The sequence below is a fragment of the Ambystoma mexicanum genome, chromosome 1p, assembly GCF_040938575.1.
Source record: "Ambystoma mexicanum isolate Mex_15411 chromosome 1p, UKY_AmexF1_1, whole genome shotgun sequence".
NCBI classification, from domain to species: Eukaryota; Metazoa; Chordata; class Amphibia; order Caudata; family Ambystomatidae; genus Ambystoma; species Ambystoma mexicanum.
Window position 1 is genome coordinate 2,113,815 of NC_090921.1, and position 15,356 is coordinate 2,129,170.

At 48.1% G+C, this 15,356-nt stretch overlaps 1 long non-coding RNA gene and 2 other non-coding genes across 3 annotated transcripts in view; 1 reads left to right on the plus strand and 2 right to left on the minus strand.

Moving 5' to 3' along the window:
• Positions 1 to 15,356, minus strand: part of LOC138563705 (uncharacterized) — a 276,749-nt gene that overhangs the window by 242,530 nt on the left and 18,863 nt on the right. The window lies entirely within an intron of this gene.
• On the minus strand, positions 4,927 to 5,000 carry TRNAN-GUU (transfer RNA asparagine (anticodon GUU)). Its single transcript has one exon. It is a non-coding gene; the product is annotated as a tRNA-Asn (tRNA).
• Positions 5,520 to 5,613, plus strand: TRNAI-UAU (transfer RNA isoleucine (anticodon UAU)). The gene is made up of 2 exons: positions 5,520 to 5,557; positions 5,579 to 5,613. It is a non-coding gene; the product is annotated as a tRNA-Ile (tRNA).

Sequence of the window (15,356 nt, forward strand, 5' to 3'; positions counted from 1 at the left end):
AGAGGCATCATGTAACCAAGTTTCGGTGATAGCTAGGAAGTCAAGGTTCTGGACGGTGATGAGGTCTGCGATGTCAAGGGCATGAGCCGTGAGGGATCTTGCATTAATAAGGGCTCCCTTTAGTGCTGAGATGGGTGTGGTGGCGACTGGAGTACTAGGCGTTACGGTTGAGTTGGGCAGTGAGGGGGCAGAGCGATTGCGCGAAGTACAAGGTGGTCTGGGCAGTCTAGTTCTAAGTCTACAATTCCTCTGTTGTAGAGTACATGGAATGTTTGGTGTAGGTTTAGTGGCAAAGTGCTTGAGCCAGAGGGCTGGGTCGTTGAGGTAAGGGTTTGGTGGAGGGTCAGGATAGTGAAGCATGGTTGAAGGGAGAATAGGTTGGCAGTTATGGGAAGTCTTAGAGGTGCTTGTGCGGTAGCTGGCAGCAGTGCAAGCTGACAGTCCTAAAAAGACTGTGAGTATAAGGACAGTGCTGGCAAAGGTTCTTAGCTGCATGTCGCAACTTGTATTTCTCAGGGACTGAGGATGTAGATATATGGGCTCTAGATACAGGGTGTAAAGAGATAACGTGGTGCAACTAAGCAACCATCAGAAAAACAAATCTGGTCAATAGGCACAGTACAGGGACATCTAAATTTGAACTGGTGCAGTTAGGCGACCAACAGCAGTGCAAATCATGTCGTTGGGCGCAGTACAGGGGCATCTAAATTCGGAATGACACAATTAGGCAACCAACAGCAGTGCATAGTACAGCGACAACTAAGTTCGAAATGGCACAGATAAGCAGCCAACAGCAGTGCAAATCAGGTTGTCAAGTAGGCCCAGTACGGGACATCTAAATTCGAAATGGTCCAATTAAACAACCAACAGCAATGGCACAATTAGGCAACCAACAGCAGTGCATAGTACAACGACATCTAAATTCGAAATGGCACAGATAAGCAGCCAACACCAGTGCAAATCCTGTCAATAGGCACAGTACAGGGACATCTAGTTTTGATAATGGCGCAATTTAGGCGGCTGGTAGCAATGCAGAACAGTTCACTAGGCACAATACAAGGCATCTAGAATCAGAATGGCATACATAATATACTGGTAACACATGGGGGCTGTAATGAGAGGCCAGGAGGAGAAGTGCAGATAAGAGAAACACAGTGTGCAGCAGTAGGTATAAACATGTGGTCCATAATCATTATAGCTGCGAATGGGTGGCAAAGGACGTTCAACGAGGGTGAGTCAGGTGGTGGGATATGATGTATCCGGGTGTCACGGCACGTTAGGGGCATGAACAGCACACGTGTGTGCAGCCGTGTGGGATGGTGGCGTAGATTAGGCAGGAGCAAGGGAGATGTGAATAGAATTAGATGGTTCTGGTCAGTAGTTGGGGCTATGTTTGTTGCAGGCTTACCTAGAGCAGAACGGGCAGGTATCCTGGCCCTTGGCTCTTGTGGCTCCAGACAGGCTCACGACAGGCACCTTTGTTGGTGTACCTTCGTTGGGGGAGCCGGCTGCCGCCTGCCAGCGTCTGGTTGGAGGAGAAGTCTGCGCAGCAGACCAATCAGGCGTCGGGGGCGGGATGTAGGCCAGCAGTGACCAGACGAGGTGCAGGGCGGCCATCTTGGCCTGTGGTGGTCCTCGTGGGGCACAATGGGCGTAGTTTGACCAAATGGACAAAATGCAGGCCAAGCAGCCTGGGAGAACGTTTGCACAGCGTGCAATGTGGTCGTAGCAAAATGTGGATGAGGCTGTGATTAAATGCGGATTTCACCGCATTCTCGCAAGGATCAGCTGTGAGCAGCTGGCAATGCTCGCAGGGCCCACGGGCTCACCTGGGCATGTTGAAGATGCAGGGTGCGGGCGCGCACTGCTCCTGCAGTGCGAGAGGCTCCAACCTCTGTTGGGCTCATGGACCCTGGATTTGTAAATTGTATAGAGTTGAAGACTGGATTTGACCTCTATTTTTTTCCCATGGAGCAATGGATTTATCTTTTTTCATCCTTTGGATTTTGTTTGATGGACGGACACTTTGGAGCCATTTCCATTTGATTTTATTTGTATTCTGCATTGATATATTTTTTTGAATTTTTTGGGACATCCAGCCTTTTGTTTGTTGTCATTTTCTCTTGTGGGATTTTCTTATATTCCATTGATTTTTCATTAAATACATTTTGGTTTCATGCTTCAATTGTGTGGTATTCTCTCATTGGTTTCATGCATGTCACTATGTGGGTTTTCGCATTCACTTGCACCCGTTGTGTGTGTGTGACGGACATGTATTGATGTGCATGCTTGCCATTTGGGATGTTTCATGTAATGGGGATTTCAATGTGGGGTGGATGGAATACTTGGTTGGGGGTTTGGACTGGGGTGACGTGGGGTGGGATTTGGGTGGCCATAAGGGCCATGATTGTGGATGGTGATGACGTGTTGGGGGGACATGTGTTGGGGTCTGCTGGCAGGTGCCCGTCAATGCTGGGTGAGTGGGGGTGCAGGGAGACATGTGTCGGGGCCTGCTGTCAGGTGCCCTTCGATGCTGGGTGAGTGGGGGTGCAGGGGGACATGTGTCAGGGCCTGCTGGCAGGTGCCCATCACTGGGGGTGGGGTTGCAGGGGGAAATGAGTCGGGGCCTGCCAGGTGCCCGTCACTGTGGATAGGGCGGGGGACATGAGTCGTTGCCTGCTGGCAGATGCCCGTCACTGGGGGTGGGGCGGGGGACATGAGTCGGGACTCCCAAGTGCACAGTGCCATTTGGGATGCCTGCGGGTCATGCCCAGGGGTGTAGGCTGGTCCCCTGTGATGTGGGCTGCCTGCAGGGCATGGGCAGGGGGGGAGGGGCACCCCCGGGAGGGCCCACACTGCAAAATCGCGTGTAGAACTTCACACGCACCCCTAGGAATACACGTGTCCCGAGAGGATAGCTCAGCGGCAATGTACTCGCCTTGGAAGCAAGATGACACGGAGCAACACGGGTTCGATCCCCGGGTCCGTGCTTAGAAACCTCTGGGTATTAAGTGCATTATAAATAACCTATCGTATCGTATAGTACCCCACTCGCACTAGGCCAATAACGTGTAAAACTCCCAGTGCACGCCCCAAAATTTGCACAGGCAGCCCATCCACCCTCCCCATGACCCGCAGGCAGCCCATCCACCCTGGCCATGCCCTGCAGGCAGCCCATCCACCCTGGGCATGCCCTGCAGGCAGCCCACTCCACAGGGGGGACTTTTCCCACATTTCACACGCTATTTCACTGGCGCGAGCGGGGTACGTGTATTCCTAGGGGTGCGTGTGAAGTTTTACACGCTATTGGCCTAGCGCAAGCGGGGTACGTGTATTCTGGGGCATGCGCGTGTGAAGTTTTACACGCTATTGGCCTAGCGCGAGCGGGGTACGTGTATTCTGCGGCGTGCGCGTGTAGTTTCACACACTATTGGCCCAGCATGAGCGGGGTACGTGTATTCCTAGGGGTGCGTGGGACATTTTAAATGCTATTTGCCTAGCGCGAGCGGGGTATGTGTATTCTGGGGTGTGCCTGGGGAGTTGTACATAAGTTTTTGTGGTTGGGGGGCTGTATGCTGGTCCACTGGCCTTTGCGCCCTGTACTGGATTTGTGCGCTCTTCATGGCGCACGGGGCGGGGTTGGGGGCGTAACTGGCGCTGCTGCAGGGTCGCTGCGCCATGCTGCGTCGCGGCTGGTTATGGATGTTGTAATCCATGAATACGCTGTGCGCTGAAATGGGTTTTGGTGTATGCTGCTGACGCAGCGTGCCGCACGCGCACACTGTGCGCCAGCCGCATGCACCACTTGTGCGTTAATTTCTATGAATTACACCCTTAGAGTTTACGTTGTCGTTTTCCTTGCAGTTTTAAAACACCAGGAACTTATCTCCTCTAAGTAGGAGACACTTTAGTCTCGCCATTTGAGAATTTTATGAGGTATTTTGAGTCAAGAAAATGTTTTCTTTAGTTTGTAGAAAGTATTGGAGGAAAACGGCCGCGTGTCTGCGATTCAGATGATATATATTAGAGACTTCATCTCCGGAGGGAAATCATAATCTAATGAACATTTCTCAGGGACAACCTATGAGTATCGCTGGAGACGTTATCCCCTGAACAATAGCCAGCATTTAGAGCCATCTGGACAGAAACATCTGTATTTGGGGAAGAGGTAGAGGTTCATTTGCACAACATATGTGGAGTTCCAACCAGAGAGACTGAACACAAATGTATGTTTGCTGATCACTTTGTATTAAATCACCTTGCAAATTGAAATAAAAGAAAAAAGATTAAATTGTGTATGTGGAGTGGTTTCTCTTATCAAGAACACTTTAAAGACTATGCTATTTTAGTAAATGTGTAAGTTATTTATGCATTATTTATGTTTATAAGTATGAAATAGAATACATTTGTATTTTTGTACATACTTCTTTGTGGTTTGAATTGAAGAAATCCAGATCAGCTGGGAGAGTTTTTTCTTAAAATATGATGCCCACTTTTGTAGCCTCGTGTGTATTCTTAAATATGCTACTGGTATTTTTGATTTCCTTGAAAGCATTCATAGACCATTCCACTAATCCCTGTGACCAGAATGAAATGTTTTCCCAATGCCATTCTGTATTGTCTTGTACAGGAGAATTCTAAATGTTTTACCTGACAGTTGCTTTCCATTGTTTGTCATGCACGTAGTTTACTCACAAAATTGAGTGGATGGAAATATGTTTACATCTAAAAACATTAAACGACTACGGAAACGTAAATTGTTGGTCATTGGTCCAGATCATGCTTTGCTATACACTGCAGATTCGGATGGCCATTCCTACTCTAAAATGTGTGGAAAGGAGGGAGGTGTCGGAAAAAGAAGTTATTCCGGATATTTAAAATTAAAATACGTAGTTTCTGTTTGCTATATGTGTAAAAGGTACAATCCGTCCCTGGGTGGGCTTGAACCACCAACCTTTCGGTTAACAGCCGAACGCGCTAACCGATTGCGCCACAGAGACTGTTGTGTGACGTGCGATTGTGAAACGCACTACTGATCACCTCTCATATGTACAGGCCTGTCTACAATGTATGGATGGCAAACATCAAGAAAACATAAGTATTAAGACAATTACAATGGAAGTCACTCCATTTCTGGACTAGTCTCCCTAAGATTCGCTGACCACGCCCCTTTCTTTGAAGTGAACATTACATGTGGAATCCTTGAATTATGCAAACTATTTATGCCACAGAGCCTGTTGTTGTCTTTGTGATGGTGGGACGGAATGCTGATCAGCTCTTACATGTAGAGGTCGTTTACAATTTATGGATGGTATACATCAAGAACATGTAAATATAGTATGTCAATTACAATGGAAGTCACTCCATTTCCCTAGGATTCGCTGGCCACGCCCCTTTCTTTGAGGTGAAAATTAAATGATCATCATAAAGTCTCGGAATGAATAAAAGAACATTAGATCACAAGTAGGAATGTCCTATCACAGAAATATGAAGAGCTAGAAAAACGATAACATCATCTAGCTCCAGTGGCGCAATCGGTTAGCGCGCGGTACTTATACAGCAGTACATGCGATGAGCAATGCCAGGTTGTGAGTTCGAGCCTCACCTGGAGCAGGTTCTCTTTTGTATCATCAGCTTCATAAAAAAGACGCAAGAAAAAATATTCTGCTCTTCCCGTTGTCCCACAAACCCTGTTAGCAGTTTCTGTGCAGCAAATATGTTTTGCTTTTGTGGTAATCACAATGCCAGAATTCTCCCACTTCTAATTTACCAATGGGCATTTTAGTAGACAGTTTAATTTGACTTAATTTACCAACTACAGAAACTGGGCCCTGCAGTCTTGTAAGGACTATGGTGTTATTTTCTGAGTTGCTATATATAAGAATTATTTGCTCACCTTTTGTCACCTGTTGTCATTGTATACCCAGTTACTGCCAAACGCCGAGTAAAACATAGCAGGTATTACTATTATAAACGAAGTATTGCCATCATTTTCTCAGGTACTCACATCATTGGCAGTTTCTGCCATCATTTGCCTACTTACTCCTACAACCTCCACGTGTTTGCCATTATATGCCCTGGTACCTATACCATGTGCGTGATTTACAAATCAAATTAACAGGCAGGCTGATCATTTGGGAGACATTGCCATTGTATGCCAGGCATTACCGGCAGGCGCGGGTTGGGTAATCTCACTGTTTGCCAGGCAAGGCCATGATGTTCCTGGTGCAGGTATCATAAACCTGGTGTTGTCATCACATGCCATAGAACTGGCATAACTTATTTATTTTGTGTTTGTATATTGCACTTCATACATACAAAGTGGCTTCACATCGCCAGAGGGCGAAAAGAGGAAATTAAAGCAGCGTGCATTAAAAGCAGACAATTAAGTTTCATTCCAGATACCCCCTGAGTAGGCCAGATTTAAACTGCAAATATCAATAGAGGTAGATACGTGTACATTGGAGCAGGTGTAGCCAGACAAGAATGTTCATTGGAATAGTAAAATTGTAAACGTGTTGCTGAATTCCACATTATCAGGCTCACACCAGAGATCCTGTGGCCAACTCCATGACAGAGGACGAACCCCTCCAGGACACACACATGACAGAGGATGACCTCCATGACAGAGGATGACCTCCATGACAGGATGAACCCTTCCAGACCTCCTCCATGACAGAGGATGACCTCCATGACAGGATGAACCCTTCCAGACCTCCTCCATGACAGAGGATGACCTCCATGACAGAGGATGACGCCCTCCAGGCCTACTCCATGACAGTCGATGACCTCCATGACAGAGCATGACCCCCTCCAGGACACCTTCATAACAGAGGGTGAACCCCTCAGGACACATCCATGACAGAGGATGACCTCGATGACAGAGGATGACCTTGATGACACAGGATGACCTCCATGACAGAGGATGACCCCTTCCAGAACTACTCCATGACAGAGGATGACCTTCATGACAGAGGACAAACCCCCTACAGAACACTTTCATAACAGAGGATGACCTCCATGACAGGGGATGACCTCCATGATAGAGCATGACCCCCTCCAGGACACATACATGACAGGGGATGACCTCCATGACAGAGGATGACCCCCTCCAGGCCTCCTCCATGACAGAGGACGACCACCATGACAGAGGACGAACCCCCTACATGACACCTCCATAACGGAGGATGACCTCCATGACAGGGGATGACCTCCATGATAGAGCATGACCCCCCTCCAGGACACATACATGACAGCGGATGACCTCCATGACAGAGGATGACCCCCTCCAGGCCTTCTCCATGTCAGAGGACGACCTCCATGAAAGAGGACGACCCCCCTACATGACACCTCCATAACAGAGGATGAAACCCTCCAGGACACCTCCATGACAGGGGATGACCTCCATGACAGTGTACGATCCCCCTCCAGGACACCTCCATGACAGAGGATGACCTCAATCTATGACAGAGGATGACATCCATGACCAGCATGCCGCCATCAATAGTGCTTTAAAGTCTCTGCCGTGGGTCACCCTCACCATGCATATGCTATCTCTTTGATCCTAAGAGACGAGACAACATTGTGGGAAAGACTGAAGCATAGAGGGCAGTGCTGATAAGATAACTGTGCTGGGTCTCAAACAGGGCAACTTCTCGAGGTGGTATGAGGTGACTACAGGTCCCCACATAACAGGCACACCTGTATGAGTTTTGCACCGCGGTCTAGATGTGTTGCCTACAGGATGTCTACAGTAGGTGCATTAACCCATTCGACCCCCTTCCTCAGAGACTAGGACAATGAATTTATGTTACGCCTTTCGTTTGCCCACTAGGGCCCATCTTTCACTTCATTGAGAGGGCCATCTAAAAGATGGCAGAACAGTGGCCTCATCGCGTGGTGGATAGTGATATGGGCAGGGCAAGCGTTTCCTCCCTGCCACTATATGGTTACTGCTGCTGCCTGTTTATGGATGCTTAAACTTTGCTATATTGGCGATATATTTGGCAGTCTTTCGCGCCACGGACTGAGTGCCACAGCACGGCCCCTTCCTCAAATTGCAAGCCCTCACAAGCTATTGGCTGGCTCCATTGGTGCCCATTCCCCATTGCGCTGAGTGCCGGGACCATCTCCCACTCTCCATGTTCCCTCCTTCCCCAGCTGCCTACCTCCACACTTTACCATTGAACGGTGAACGCGACACATTGTTGTGGCTGTGGTGCTGCCCCTTAATGGGCACACGCACGCAGCGGAGTGACATTGCACTCTGCCGTTTGCCCTATAAATAAAAGGGGTGTTCCCGGCTGCCACAGAGCGACCATGGATTTTTTTTTCTCTTTGAATTTAATATTTACTTTGCTGAATGCTGCAGAGAGGGGAGAGACCACGCAGTTTGGCAACCATTCTGTGAAAAGGGCTTTGGTTGGTCTCGGCTCTCTTTTAGAGTACCTGTGCGCCATCCGGGCAAAATATTGAGATAATCCATCAGCGAACAGCAGATCCTGCACGTGAAGTGTTCTGTAAAGTCCTTTTTCTTCATAATTTCGTTGTGTTTGAGGTGAGGAGCCAGGGGAGGCCTACTATTTCTTTGTTGGATTCCCTAGGCCCAACCAGCTCAATTTTTGGAGCCACTGACTGGCCTACTGTTTTGGCTATAACATCTGCCCATCCTGTGTAGTGTGAACTGCAGTGCATTGCTGGGAGCCCCAGATTCTTTGGACTTTTTGGGGGGTGCCCAAGACTGTGCTGCAACTGGTGGAGTGGTGTGTACTGAGCCCTGGTGCCATCAAAGGAGAGTGTGGATCTACATTGCAAAGAAGGGTGTGGTGAGTTGCTGCCCCATCTAACTTGGGTGGGGTACCTGTGTGCTCGCCATCATGAGCAATGTCGACCAAGCTGCAGTTCAGCAGCCCCCTGCGCAGCAGCCCCAGCCCCCGGTGCCACAACAACTGCCTGGGATGAGACCACCTGGCGCTTTACAACCAATGCCCGAGTTTGATATCTCGGGTGCCCCGTCCAGCCGGGGCCCCAGATCGAAGATGTGGATTGATAGGCTGGAGATGTATTTTCGGGACACTATGGAGACCAATGACGATAGCAAGTTGGCAACTCTGCTATACTCTGCTGGGCCTGCAGTGCATGAGGTTTTTCTATCTCTTCAACCTCTGAACAACTCCTATGATGCAGCGAAGGATGCTCTACATGACTATTTTCTGCCACTTGCCAATGCAGACTATGAACGCTTTGTCATGAGTACATCTTGCCAGAAGGATGACGAGACTTTGGACACGTTCTATGGGAGATTGCATCAGCTAGCTGTGCCATGTGCCTGGGACAATCCTGAAACAATGATACGGAACCAGCTAATACAGGGATGTGCGTCAGGAAACCTGTGCAGGCAGGTGCTGCGAGAACCCGGCATTTCTTTGCCTCGCATCCTGGAGCTTGGGCGGTGTCAGGAGGTGTCAGAGGTGAGGGCATCCCGAATGGAGGCAGGGGTGCGCACCGGAAAGACAGAGGACATCTGTGCGGTAGGCCGTGGCCTGGGTGGCAGAGGGACCAGGCGTCCAAGTGGGAACCAGGGGGACAGAAGCACCAGGTCAGTGGACTCATGCACGAAGTGCAGGTATGACCTTCCACACCCAGCAGAAGTCCGGCGGTGGGGAAGTCATGCGGCCGTTGCGGCGTTGCGGACCATTACGCCTGCATGTGCAGGGCTCCGCTCCCGCTAGTAGTCCCGATTGGTCCAGTCAGAGCGGGATTCTTTCGCCAACAGTGCCTGCCCAAAGTTGCCCATGTGGATCAAGGGGAGGAAGGTGCTGCGCTGAATGAAGATGAAGAAGAGGAGGAGAACGTCTTTTTCGTGTCCAGTGTGGGTGTCCTAAGGTCCACGACTAGGCGACAAGACAACCATGATGCCTTGTACAAGTGAATTAATCATCGGTTCCGGTGCTGGTGGACACAGGAGCTTCGGTAAACGTCATGGCGTGGGAGCACTATGATGCCATGGAGTGCCGGCCGAAGCTTGCAACACCAAAGGCTTGCATATTTACATTTGGTGGGGCACAGCCAATCCCACTGGATGGAGCCTTCGTGGCTGATGTGAGGCATGGTGGTTCAGTAATCAGAGCACGCTTCTATGTCACCGCAGTAAGCAGCAACACCCTGCTGAGCTGTGCGGCTGCGGAAGCAATGGGCATTGTCATCTTTGCCTACTCCATGCATGTGGGGGACATTCAGATGCTGCTGCAGAAGTATGCCCGTCTGTTTTAAGGGATTGGGTGCATGGTTAGTGATCCATCGAGGCTACACATAGATGAATCCACCCAGCCAATCGCCCTGAAACATCAGAGGGTGCCGTTCCATCTGCGAGACCTGGTCGACCAGGAGTTGTATAACCTTGTTAAACTTGACAACATTGAAAAGGTGGAGGGCCCGAACCCGTGGGTCTCCCCGATTGTCATCACGAGAAATCCAAAGCAACCTGACTCCGTCATGATATATGTGGACATGCGGCTCCCTAATAAAGCGATCAAGAGGGAATGACATCTGGCGCCCACCATTGACGACATAATCACATAGTTGCAAGGAGCCTGGTTCTTTTCGTAGCTGGAGTTGCGGGCTGGGTACCATCAGGTCATACTGCACCCTGAGTCAAGGCACATTACCACGTGGCCATTGTGGCCTGTATCGCTACAAGAGACTGAGTGTCGGGTTGTTGTCCGCTGCTGAGGTGTTCCAAAACATAATCCGTGGGGCCCTCGCTGACCTGGAAGGTGTTCTCAATATCAGCAATGACATTTTGGTGTTCGCTCCAGTCGCTGGGTTTAACATTGCACCAAGACAAATGGAAATTCCTAAAAAGTACCCTTAAATTATTTGGATTTGTGTTCATAGAAGGGGGCGTGTCACCTAACCCTAGAAAGGTGAAGGACATAATGGAGGCCCGACCATCTCAGAGGTGCATAGTTTTCTGGGGATGGTCACCTATTGTGGCCGGTTCTTCAAGAACCTCGCTCCCCGGTCTGAACCACTGCGAGCCCTTAATAAGAAGGGTATCACCCGGCAGTGGGGGCCACTCGAGCAGGCTGCGTTTGAGGACATTATGGGGGCTCTGACTGCGTGGGACACCATGGCCTTTTTCGACCCGGCCCTTCAGTCAGAGATAGTGGTGGATGCCAGCCCGTTTGGTCTAGGTGCAGTGCTCACCCAGGTGGACGCAAATCTGGAAGTCTGCCCTGTTGCATATGCCAGCAAAGCCTTGTCGGAAACAGAACAAAGGTATTCGCAGATTGAGCGAGAGGCCTTGGCGGTCCTGTGGGATTGCCGACACTTCAGGCTGTACGTGCTGGGGAGACCGGTGATGGTGGTTTCGGACAACATGCTGCCCATTCTGGCAGGGTCATCCTCCAAGCTGTAAGAGGATTCAATTCAACACTACAGCTAAGTCAATGCCTAGTCTGGGATACTGAATGGAAACCCTTATTGATATATCTTTATGTCCAGTTCATGCGTTCTGGATGACTACCCCTATATAACACCCCTCTCTTGGAATCCCCCTGACCCCACTGAGCCAAGAAGTAGTTCTGTTTTGAAAGTTAAAAGGTTTATTTGATAATTTAAACAATAGATATATATATCACACTTTATAATAATTTAATAATTGAATATGACCCTTAATATGAGCAGTAATCAATAATGGATAGTCTGGCACTAGCACACTTGTGAATAGGAACAGAAGAATAAGGTGGTAGAGAATGCTTTATATAAGTTCAGATGGATGTAATGTTGAATGAAAATGCAATACAGAAAATACTCAATATGATTTCAACAAAACAATGTAATCACTTTTCTCTGGCAATCCCCTCCCCCCTTTATGCAATGCAAGGAAATGGAAGGAAAGCACACAGTTCTCAGAAATGCAATCAAATGTAATTCAGTTCACCCCAGCAAGCTTAGACTACAGAAGTTTGAAACACAGGCCCAAAATGCTTTTATATGTGCTGGCAATGAAGTGAAAAATATGCTAAAATGCTTTTAATTCCCTCTTGAGGTTCAGGGTGAGTGGTATCAAGTTAATATTAGTCCAGGCTCACTCTAGCAATGATTCAGGGATGGTTCTTAAGAGGCAAACGAATTTTTAGCAAGGAAAGCAAGGAAGCTGCTGTTTTCCCACGTGGAGAAATTTGCAAATTGCGGCAAATTCGCGAGTGCGTTTTTCGCGATTGTGGCAAAAGTGTATGAAATAGGAATGCGGTTCTAGGTTCGTTGAAAAGCCAAGATTCTAAGCTTTCAGAGGAAAGTTAAACCAAGTTCCTAGCACAAACGGCTACCGAGTTCTGAACGATTTTGTGAAGGTTGTTTTTCGGATTTGAAATTTTAAAGTTCAAAGTGACAAGTGACAGCTAGCAACTAGAAAATGACAGATGACAGCTAGGAGGCAGTTCTACTCAGATTAAAATAGATTGAATTATATTATTTTAACTAAGAGATTGGTTCTGCACAGTTCTGCTAGGTACTCACAATATATTTAGAAATAGAATGGGCCTCGCCATGGACGATCAGGTTTTCTTCACTCGCCACGGACGGTCTCTGCGCACAGCGTCTGGGTCAGCTCTCTAGTTCTGCGAACAGCGGTCTGGTCTGGGTCTCTGGTTCTGATCAGGTCTGTGGGTCCGGATACAGCGGTTTCCGGTTCAGCTGGTCTCTCTCTGGATACAGCACTGCTCTCTTGCAAATGGCAAGAGTTCTTGCAAAGAATTCAAACAGCTCGCCTGGCTGTGATAATGGCAATGATTTGAGGCCTGCTAAAGAGGGATATAGCTTGTAGTTGACCTCTCTGCTACAAATTCTGAAGTAAAGTCTTGATCTCTGAAGGTGGATAGATTGAAGTCTCTATGTTGGCTCTCTGGAGGTTGATGGAGGTAAAGTATGGATTTTCCCGGCAGAGCGTCCCACAGCAGATGGAATTGAATGTCTCTATCTGTCCTGACTGTCTGCTTTTATGTGTTTTGAAAAGGGGTGGAAAGGCTAGCTTCCTAGGCCCTACCCCTCTCCACTTGTCATTGGCCACTTCATCCTCTTCCCCTTGATTGGGGGAATGAAATGAAGTGTCATCATGATGAGGTCTGTTTATGGTACAGAGAACCCACCCCTGTCAAATTACACACAATCTATATTTTGACCCAAAAGACATATTTGCACAGGTACACATTTGTTTAAAATTACATGCACCCATCACATATCACAGGAGGTATACCCTGCCAAAATCTGCTCTTCCTGGGAGCTTGCATTCAGAAATGGCAACATTTGCACTTTTTAACTGGTTTCATAATATCGGACATTACCCCAAATTTATACACATGTGCGCAAGGAGTATGGACATTACTTGATGAAGTGTCAGATTTTTAACATGCATACATTTTAAGTAATACCCTCTTAACTGCTAGTTTGCCCCCAGATCATGCCACCGGTTCTAAAAACCTCTTAAAATGTGGGCAGAAAAATCACAAGAATCATGGTATCATTTAAATAATTTTCACAAGTCCGTACAATGAGTTATTCATCTTTTTCTAAAACCATATTCTGGCTACAGGGGTGTGGTTTCCCCCCAGCACAAGGTTGAATTTCTGGTTTTTCCAGTTCTGCCAAGCCAGCTTGCTCTCACAGGCAGTGCTCCTCCCCTTTCCTTCCAGGAGGAAGCCACTTTTACGGCCCCCATAATAAAACATTTGCCTGAGTCAGGACAGGGCTTTGTTCAATTTCCTGCAGAGCCCAGGTAATTCAATCAGAGAAGTGTCATATCCCTTTTGGTGGGAGCAGCAAAAGGCAGGTAGGCCTGTGAACACAGCTGTTGTGCAAGTCTCAACTCCTGTCGGGGGTAGCTGGTAGGCAGAATTCAGTTCCTTAAGCCAGCCCCCAGCTAATGTCACTTTTAGTTACCCAGTTTTCTGCATTCAAATAAAACTAACCATTTTACATATGCAGCTAGAATGCTGATTCTAAGTTTAAAACTATGACATTTAAACAATTGCAACCTATGTGACACTCAAAAGTAGGTCACTCATTTCTTTTAAACATTTAGATTTTTAGTGTCTTTCAGTCCAGATTTACTTAAACTGCTGAAATCCACAGCTCAGCCAGTCTTGTTATAAACCTTCAAGTCACTTCAGAATATAACTTTACATTGGATCCACCTCTCAGTAAGTCTTTCTTTGGCCTGCTTCGGGTTCATTTATTCAGTTTTACACAAAAAAAGTCTGGTGTTGTTTTAAAACGCCAGCTTTCTGATAGTGGTGAGTACTGGTAATGCAACCATTTTTGGGATTTTTCTTGGATTAATGCATTCCAAAAAGGAATGGTTCTTACATGGTAGTAAATCCTTGCTTAACATTGTTTTGATGGGGCTCCTTACAGTAAAATGGTTATGTGGAACCCCACAAAAAGGTTGAATCTTTAAAGTGGTCCAATGAGTCACGATTTCAGCAACTTTTTGACATCAGTAACAGTGGATTTTGTTAACAAAGATCTTTCTTTACTCTGGTGGGTGGCAAGTTAGGTAACCATTTTGGTGTGCGCACAAACTGCGTGGTTCTCCTGGATTCTGGCGCACTTGTGGGCTTTTTGGCCATCTTGGATTTTCTAAGCCCACAGCACCAAATGTTGCAGCATGATAGCTCAAACGTGGGTCAGGACACCCAACAGAGCCACCAGCGAGGATTGAACAATGGATGTTGGCGTTGTTGGAGTCTCCCTGGTGTACCGGCCTGGCAGCAAAAACGGGGCTGATTACCTCTCTAGACACCCCAGAGTTGATTCCGAAGAGCCACGGAACATCTGTGCGGAAGAAGTGCACAAGCATTTTCGGCTTGTGGTGGAGGCGGCCACTCCCAACTCAGTGCAGGTGGGCGATTTGGAGCAGGCCTCAGCAGAGGATAAATGTTTCCTTATTCTCAAGGCGGCCATCCAGCATGGTTCGTGGAAGGCGGTACTGGACACTCTGGCCCTAAGAACTCAAGAAGCCAAAATCTTGTTCGAAAAACTGTGGAGGGTAAGGGACGAACTGACATTCTCAGAGACTGATTTGCTGCTCAGAGGGGACCGGATAGTGATCCCACAAGGGAGGATACCGCAGATCATCGAGCTGGCCCACCAGGGGTACCAGGGCACTGCCAAAACAAAGGCCCGTCTTTGCCAGAAGGTATGGTTTCCGGATTCAGAGAGACAGGTGGAGGAATTTGTGGTGGCACGTGTGTGGTGCCAGGTGGCGTCACCAGTGCAGAAGTAGCCAGCCATAGAGACAATGCTGCGGAGCACCAGGCTCTGGGAGGTGGTCCGTGCAGAGTTTGGTTCCACAA